The sequence below is a fragment of the Aquarana catesbeiana genome, linkage group LG04 (genome assembly GCF_042186555.1).
Source record: "Aquarana catesbeiana isolate 2022-GZ linkage group LG04, ASM4218655v1, whole genome shotgun sequence".
Taxonomy (NCBI): domain Eukaryota; kingdom Metazoa; phylum Chordata; class Amphibia; order Anura; family Ranidae; genus Aquarana; species Aquarana catesbeiana.
This window is the reverse complement of record NC_133327.1, coordinates 66,878,286-66,884,909: the sequence shown is the minus strand read 5'-3', so window position 1 is coordinate 66,884,909 and position 6,624 is coordinate 66,878,286. Positions and strand designations below refer to the sequence as shown.

The 6,624-nt window shown below is 39.6% G+C and overlaps 1 non-coding gene across 1 annotated transcript; it reads right to left on the bottom strand.

Annotated features, from left to right (window-relative positions):
- Nucleotides 1-5,539: 5,539 nt before the first annotated feature.
- On the bottom strand, nucleotides 5,540-5,626 carry TRNAR-UCU (transfer RNA arginine (anticodon UCU)). The gene is given in 2 exon segments: nucleotides 5,540-5,575; nucleotides 5,590-5,626. It is a non-coding gene; the product is annotated as a tRNA-Arg (tRNA).
- Nucleotides 5,627-6,624: the final 998 nt, after the last annotated feature.

The window sequence follows — 6,624 nt, the reverse complement described above, 5'->3', positions numbered from 1 at the left end:
AGTAAAGCCCCATACACACGGGACGAATGTCAATCGGCAACGGCCGGTTAAAAAAAAAAAACAGCTGTCATTCAGCCCGTGTGCAGCCGACTAATTCCCAATCAGCGCTCTCAGCCAATGGCAGAGATCGCTGATCGGAGTGTTCTGGTGGGGGGGGGGGCATCCCCCTGTCAGAACACAACAGTCCAGTGGGGGAGATCGCTGGACTAACCTTACATGGTTAGTAAAGTGGCTCCGACTGGAGCTGTCAGTTTTTTTGTGCAACCCGCTGGGTAGCACAAAAAAAACTGTTCGTGTGTACCCGGCTTAAGGGATAGTTCTATCGACTGTTCCTCCAAAGATAGGGAATCCCTGAATGTCACCAGAACTGGTGCCTCCATTAGAAGATTTTCTCTCTATTCCTCTTTTGGCGACAAATTTTAGGATTTTCTTTCATTTTCGCTGTCATTGATAACTGCCAACAGGAAAATTGAGAGAGTGAATCTCCCTAACGGGGGCACAAGCAGCAATAATAACCCAACAGGTGTTTTAAACTCTCTACACTCTATCTTGGTTATTAAGATGGGTACATACATTTGGCTACTTGGTGACTTATGGACTTGATAACCTTTTGGCCATTTTCAGGGTACCAAATATCTAAATGGTTGCACATATAAGAATATGACTTGTATGATGGGGTTTTTATATGATTTTAATTTCTGAATAAATATCATGGTATCTTTTTGTAACAACATGGGTTTGCATGGTTTGTTTTCACAAGATATTCAGCTGTGAATTGAACTGAGAAGTAGACCTACAGTATATGTGAATCTCATTGTACAACTCAGATTATTTCCCAGTCTTAGTGTAAAATATCACATCTGCAATAACGTATATAAAAATGAAATTACCCTTAAAGCAGTGGATTTGAGTGATATTTTAACACTGCAGCTAATGTTCCAGCCGCCTTTGTCTGTATTCAAAATGTAATCATTTGCACAGGTCTGACAACAAAAGGTCTACGGGAGTCGTTCTATATTTATTGTTCTTTTGATAGTAAAACCTGAAGGTGTAAATGGTAAAGTGCTCAATTCATATGTATGCTCAGTACACAAACCAAGGGCAGGGTTAGAAAACTTTAATCAACTTTGATTTAGTTATGCAGGTAAAAAGCTGTTTGAGCATTGTTTTGTTACAAGTTGAAGCAAAAAAAATGCTCCCTTTCAGGGACACATCTAATAAAGAAAAAAAAAAAAAACGAAGTGCTTAGGAACCATTTGTACCAGACACGGTGTTAATTACTAATGTGCAACTTGTTGGCCAATTTTAATTTTTTTTTTTTTTTTTGTTATAAGAAAAGCTGGAAGCTCTTTGTATTGCAATGAGTAATTCCAATGGTTCCACTTGCCAATTGTTGCATCCTAGAATCCTTGCACAACCCTGTCAACACGTCACACTGAATATGGCCTAATGCTGACCATATACTTAGTCAATTCTTTAGCAATTTCAACAAGTGAATAAACCAAGGAAATCTACCTTCAGTGTTTTTAAACTGCAGCTGATAGAAATTCTTAGAATTCAAGCAAATTGTTGAAATTGCAAGAAAATTGTTTGATTGGCCAACACGAAGGATTGTAACCCTAAGATACCAAACATTTGTCTTGAATAGTTAAAAACAATACTGTATCAGCTCTTCCAAGGCTGGAGGACCCACTGGATGAGAATCTTGCCATGAAGGTGTGTAAATAATGAAAGCACCATTTCTGACCACCACGCAGCATACAGTGCTGAGAGAACATTGCTGTAAATGTTTCATCAATCCAATCAGCTCAGTATTTCCTGTCTGGCACCGGGTGTATTCAAGCGCAAGTGGGTGCAAGGAATGTACATCAGGTACCCCTTTTGATGTGCCCGTGCTCAAGATTCTTAGAAATTTACCCGCATGAGTATCAAACATCTAAATTGATGCCCTAGTGCCTTTGTCAAGACTATTCTAGGGTTCATCAGACCATCCACTAGTTTGTCTTCTGGCACTTCCAGTTTTTATATTTTGGTTATTATCCGCCGACTGTCCTAGTTGTTGAAGAGCTGTCCCTGGCAGGGGTAGTCATTTTAACTACTTGATAGAGCTACCAGTTTTCTTTTATGTTCAATACTCTCAATGTTAACTGGTCATGAGCAAAAGAGGCTGCCACCCTTTTCTGATGCTACTTACCTGTCATGTTCAACCTCGTGTGTCAATACGTTGAAGCACAGGCCTGGCACAAATATGTAGTTTAGGACTTCTAGCTATTCTGCTTGTATACTCATTTCACATCAGTGACGTAAAGTATTAAAGCCACTAGATCGGCACAGAGACAGAAAACCTAGAATATTCAGGAAGTGGCTACCTATGGCAGCCTCCATATTTCCACATGACTGGTTCACTTTAGCTGTCTATAAACAGATGGCAATGATTTAATGTCTCAGACACCCAAAGGAGTAATCTGACAGAAAGCAGTCTGTGAAATCTTGTTACATTACAATTGCCCCCCACCCTATTAGGTTGACACTAGGTGCCCCTCTTGCCACTAAAAAAGCACAGAAAACTTTAATACAGTATGTGTTGTGTGTCCCTATCATTCCTTTACTTTATGTTTCTTTGGTGGTGGTGTGTCCCCATGGGATTTGTACCAGCACTAAGAAGCCTTTGAACCATGTTTGTCCAACAGCATACATTAAGGCTGAACTATACGTAGTTTTATTAGACACAGCTTAATTTCAGTTCTATATTAATAAATCATTAATATGTATTTTGCTTTTAGCGCAAGTCCCTAAATTTGACTGGGTTTCGACCTCTTGTAAGCCATTGTACAACAGAGCGCAGACTAATGCCCCGTACACACGGTCGGATTTTCCGACGGAAAATGTGTGGTAGGACCTTGTTGTCGGAAATTCCGACAGTGTGTAGGCTCCATCACACATTTTCCATCTGATTTTCCGACACACAAAGTTTGAGAGCAGGATATAAAATTTTCCGACAACAAAATCTGTTGTCGGAAATTCCGATCGTGTGTACACAAATCCGATGCACAAAGTGCCACGCATGCACAGAATAAATAGAGATGAAAGCTATTGGCCACTGCCCCGTTTATAGTCCCGACGTACGTGTTTTACGTCACCACGTTCAGAACGATCGGATTTTCCGACAACTTTGTGTGACCGTGTGTATGCAAGACAAGTTTGAGCCAACATCCGTCTGAAAAAATCCTTGGATTTTTTGTCAGAATGTACGAACAAAGTCCGACCGTGTGTATGGGGCATAAGAGAGGGAGAAGCAGCACAAAGAACCAACCAGTTGTGCTGCAGTGCTCATGTGCCAACATGCTGATTGGAGGAGAAAGCAGAGATGAGCTTATGAGTCTGCTGCTTCTCATTTGCTCACTATGCTCATTCACAGGCTGTAGGAATTGACAAGACCTGTACATGTTAGTGGACTGCAGCAGAGAAAAATCAGATCTTCTGCTGAACAGTGCTGCGCCATGTGCCAGAGCTTTGAAATGTTAAGACTGGGTGGACAGAAACACAAAATGGCTAATCCACTGGCAACTAAAATCGCTCCTGTGTATTTATTTGTTTATTTAGCCATTTGCCTGGCGCTCAGCTTTAATTTTCTGTTACTGCTTTTTGGCCTACTCTATCAATCAAGCCTGCAGGCCTCATTTAGCAATATTTTCTTAATTTTTCTTTAGACTTGGTAACCTAAGTGACCACAAACCCCTTCATTATAGATCAGTATATCTGTCATCAAATCTGGTATTGACCTATACTGGAGCAATGCACTGTGGGGCTGAATGTTAGGTTATGAACATTTCTAAACAGAGTTAGCTGGTCCACCTCTTTACAGAAAAGGTTGCAGGATCTTTGCAAGTAATTAGAATCATACATACGGGGGGACAATGTTAATTAGCATTCATAGTTTAGCTCAGTGTTTTTCAACCTCTTTTCATTCAAGGCACCCTTTAAAAATGATGGACAGTGTCAAGGCACCCCATTCTAAAATGTAAAAACTATTCTAATAGCTTTACATAATGCAGCAACATCCACACAAGTAGGACACCCAACGTTAGAAGTGATTTATTCTTCCAAAGCAAATACACTTTTGCACACTAGTACTGACTAGTATTCCAATGTTTCTCTTCTCCCTCAGTTTTTCTCCATCACTCAGCTAATGTGACCCCAATGCTGATAGAGAGGGGCAGAGGAGGGTCAAACAAGGATGCTATGCAGGCGACTGACATCCTCCTTATCAACCGATGGTTGTTAGGACGCCAGCAGCTCCAGGGTTGTAATGGTGTACAATGAAAACCCGTGGCTTTGTGTAACTAAAAGGCAGCCGTCGTCCACACACCAGCTTGTATACAATTTTGGGGCAATTTTTAGGCATTTTACCAAGGCACTCCTGAAGAAACCTCAAGGCACCCTGGTTGAAAAAGGCTGGTTTAGCCTGTAATACATCTAAAGTCTAGTACACACGATGAGATCATCAAACTAATGATCGTCTGTTTTTTTTTTTTTTTTTGCACGCTAGTCTCCATATTGAAAACAAATAGGTTACTAAAATGCGAAAATTCCTGTATGACAGAATAAAAATTCAGACGCGGTGTCATGTATATGTATTGTATTTTCGGACGAAAACCAGTACTGATTAAATGAAAATCGTACGATCTGAGATCGTAGGAGAAAAATTTTTGTGTTTTTTCCTTCGGATGATTTCAGACATAAGCTGTGTACGAACAATCAGATTATCGTATGATCACTTCAAAAGTGGAATTTTTTCGTGTGTACTAGGCTTTAAGCTGGTTATACAAGGTTAAAATTTTAGTTTAAAAAATTGTAGTTTTTGAAATGTTCAATTAGGACCAAATGTAACCATTTTTAAGTTTAATAATGAGGGAAATCGAAAGTGAAAGATGATTTTTTTCTTTTCTTTTTCTTATCTGAAGGAAATTCTGAATGCAGTCCTCAGTCAAGAAAAAAAAAAAAAATAATATATATACTTTGATTTTTTGTTATTTTTTAATATATCTGGGAATCCATTCAAATAGCAGGTCTGGACAAAATTTTTAAAGTATCTGGCTTGATTCAATTATGGCATTATTGAAAACTCTGACAAACAATTTTTCAAAATTCAGTACAAATGTTTGAATGAAAATGCCAAGCTGGTGATTCTGTCCACAGCTCTCAGTTTATTTAAGGATTTTATGTGAGTGGGTCTCGGCTATTTTCCAGTAGACAAAGGCTACATTTCCTCATGTGATTTTTGCAGCTCAGCACTTCAGGAAATGTTCTATGGCCCCTTTTGCCAATAACATGTTGTAATTTGAACTTTTTATGTTGTTAATTATACTAACATTCTAATAATACCAAAGTGCTATAATAATTTTTCTAGAGTTGGGTAAGTGTGGCCCCCCCAGTTAATTTATTCCTCTTAATTTGGCATGTCTGATGTACACAGAACACACTCCAGAGTCACCATGTAACACCTCTCCTGACACAACACAGGCCTTTGAAAAAAAAGCGACTCTGGTGGGACTCGAACCCACAACCTTTGAATGTCTACAACACTGCTAGAAGTCCAATGCGCTATCCATTGCGCCACAGAGCCAGCTGGCTATGAGCCTTCTGACAACTCATCAACAGGTGTACTCTGCTCTTCACAGTGTGTGTATACACATACAGAACGTAGACGCTCCTCTTCCCTGCGTCTATAGCATATTTTTCATCCCAATGATCCTATGACTATCCATAGAACAGTAAAGAGAGGAGAAACTTTTCTTTCTTGTATTTCTGTGATTAACCACTTGACCTCCGGAAAATGTACCCCCCTTCATGACCGGGCCATTTTTTGAGATATGACACAGCATTGCTTTGACAAATGCACGGCCATGCAACACTTACCCAAATAAAGTTTATTTAATTTTTTTCACACAACTATAGCAATCTTTTGGTGGCATTAGATCACAACAGTTTTTTTTGCACTGTAAACAAAAAAAAAGGCCAACAATTTTGAAAAAAAAAAACAATATTTTTGTACTTTCTGCTATAAAGCATATCCAATTAAAAAGAAATTAGGGCAATATGTATTCTGCTACATATTTTTGGTAAAAAATCCCAATAGGCGTATATTGATTAGTTTAGGCCAACGTTAAAGCACCCACCAACTTTGGTATATATTTATGGAATTTTTATTTTTATACTAGTAATGGTGACTTATAAGGTGACTGCGATATTGCGGCAAACAATTGGACACTAACTGACTTTTGACACTTTGCGGGAACCAGTAACACTAATACAGTGATCAGTGCTAAAAATATGCACTTACACTGTACTAATGGCACTGGCTGGGAAGGGGTTTAACATCAGGGACAATCAAAGGGTTAACTGTGTGCCTAGCCAGTGTTTTTGTGTACTGTGTGCTGCTTTTACTAGGGGAAGAGGTGGATCTCCATTTTGTGTGTTACACTGACGATTGGCGGGTGCTGGCAGACATCCAGTGTCCGGGACCCACAGATCGGCTTCTGTTCTGATTAAGCACAGCAGAAGCGGCCCGACGCCGCTATTGCCGCTCCCCCCTGTAGGCGGAAGTGTAGAATCACATATATA